Below are 2481 nucleotides of genomic sequence, written 5' to 3'. Positions count from 1 at the left end.
GTGCCCCTAAGAAAAAGCATTGAAGCTTAGGGAAGGCTATGCAGAACGAAACTAAAACTGAACTGACTACAAAGTAAACAAAAACAGAATGCTGGACGACAGCAAAGACTTACTGCGGAGCAAAGACGGCGTCCACAATGTACATCCGAACATGACATGACAATCAACAGTGTCGCCACAAATAAGGATAAAAACAACTTAAATATTCTTGATTGCTAAAACAAAGGAGATGCGGGAAATATCGCTCAAAGGAAGACATGAAACTGCTACAGGAAAATACCAAAAAAAGAGGAAAAGACACCAAAATAGGAGCGCAAGACAAGAACTAAAACACTACACACAAGAAAACAGCAAAAAATGCATACGGCGTGATGTGACAGGTGGTGACAGTACACCTACTTTGAGACAAGAGCTATAGTGATGCATACTTGGTTATGGTTTAAAGTCATATCCAACAATTGCGACAACGACTTTTCACTGTCCTCTGAGTTTCGTTTTTTAGTGATTTCTGCTGGTGGTGTGCCTCCAGATTTTTTTCAACGCAGAAAATATGCCTTGGCTCAAAAAGGTTGAAAAACACTGGTCTAGATAATACTGTATGTATTGCTCCACAGTCCCTTTTATCACTCGTTTTTTGAGCCTGTCTGCAGAGTGTTCGATTCTGGTGGCGTTCCCAGATTGCAAATTCAACTATGCCCCACCCTCACCATAAGTATCATCATTTTTCTTTTGAAAAGATAGACTGTTTAAATGTGCATCTTGAAGTCGTGCCGCTATTTTATTTCCACACACGGTCGAAAATAAACTCTATAAACAATATTCACCCGGTTACAGCATTAGATACACCTGCACACTCGCCGATCGATTCAGACTCTGCATAAACAAAATGCTGTTTTTAGCAGAATTTATGTACGTGTATGTCGCACGTCAGTATCATTATGCACACTTTTATCCTACTTTTTTTTGTTTTCTCATAGCCTGAAGCAGAGGAGAATATGCTATAGTATTTATATTTATAGTTATACCAATGCCTATAAAAATGGGACCCATTACCTCCCTGCTTGGCACTCAGCATCAAGGGTTGGAATTGGGGGTTAAATCACCAAAATGATTCCCGAGTGCGGCTTCCGCGGCTGCTCACTGTTCCCCTCACCTCCCAGGGGGTGAACATGGGGATGGGTCAAATGCAGGGGATAATTTCACCACACCTCGTGTGTGTGTGACTATACTTTTTTAGCTTTTTATACTCAATGACGAAATAAGTCTCTCCGCCTCGCTGTGATGTCACAATGTAGCCAGACTGCAAAACCCAGCGAACAGAGGCATCCAAAATTACGTGTAAGCTCACGCCAAAATACATTAACTTTATGATTTGATGTTTTGGCATTGTTTATTCCAACTTTCTAACAATATTTATAAGTCAGTCAAAAATTCATCATAGATCCCCTTTAACAAAGTTATATTTGTTTTCATGTCGGTCAACTATTCCGTCATTTTTTTTTGTACTCACATTTTCCATGGAGAGGAAAATAGAACGATACTTGATATTGACACTACCGCATCAACAGCCCATTTGACGAGTTTCAATTATAATCCGAATAATGATATTGGAATAATGCGTTAATTTTGCCAGCCCTAAAATAAATACAAAAACTGTGTTTATCTCATAATGACATCAAATAATGACATTAAAACAATCCAACTAATTTTAGTTGGAGACTCAAATTGCAATCAAGTACAAGCTGGTACTAGATTCCTATACATGTCAAACTCTGCATCGTCGCCAGCTGCTTGGTTTTAACGTGGCTTTGAGGAGTTCAAAAAACCATATAGAGTAAAATTAGTTATTTGCCAGAGGGAAAAAAAATGACGCTTTGTGTTTTTTGACATGCACCAACAGTGTTATTTATTCTACTTTTTAAAAATATACTATACACTTTTTTTACACTCATCAATGCATGTGCGTCTTTTTCTAATAATAGTATCACAATTTCTATAAGTACTTGTGAGGTTTTTTTTTTCCACAATTGCTTTTGTTGACGTGCAACTTGCAGGTTGTGATACAATTGGTTTGGCGTTTACAAATGGGTGTGTTTGGGAGAAATAATTAAACATTTTATAGATAAGTGATGGTTTCAATTATGTCATTTGTGTGCACACATTCTTCTGCAGTAGGTATCTCTTAATTAGTGCCTGCTGGTGCATGGCTGTGAGTACATGATGGGGACCGCATGCCGCAGTCGGCCTCCATTACTCCTCATCCTTCAATGAGGGCCCCCTATAGTCACCGTTCACTTGAGGTGTGCGATTCCAAATGTAACACTTACTGGGCTGTCTTCTACCCTTTGTGTCTTTATGTAAGGCAGTGTAGTTATCTTCAATTGCAATACTTGGACAGAACGGACAATTGGGCCAGATCAGATTCTAGATTGGTAGGAGCCTAGAGTGTGCAGCAACATAAGACACGGACACAGAATATAC

The 2481-nt window shown here is 39.0% G+C and overlaps 1 protein-coding gene across 1 annotated transcript in view; it reads left to right on the top strand.

Moving 5' to 3' along the window:
• Positions 1-2057, top strand: part of LOC133624486 (procollagen galactosyltransferase 1-like) — a 44817-nt gene extending 42760 nt beyond the window's left edge. Inside the window, exon 12 of the mRNA XM_061988080.2 lies at positions 1-2057. This exon is cut by the window's left edge and continues 1097 nt beyond it. The gene's annotated coding sequence lies outside the window, so the exon portion shown is untranslated.
• Positions 2058-2481: the final 424 nt, after the last annotated feature.

The sequence above is a fragment of the Nerophis lumbriciformis genome, linkage group LG27 (assembly GCF_033978685.3).
Source record: "Nerophis lumbriciformis linkage group LG27, RoL_Nlum_v2.1, whole genome shotgun sequence".
Classification (NCBI taxonomy): domain Eukaryota; kingdom Metazoa; phylum Chordata; class Actinopteri; order Syngnathiformes; family Syngnathidae; genus Nerophis; species Nerophis lumbriciformis.
Note: the sequence above shows the minus strand (reverse complement) of the source record. Positions and strands in the feature narration are given on the sequence as shown.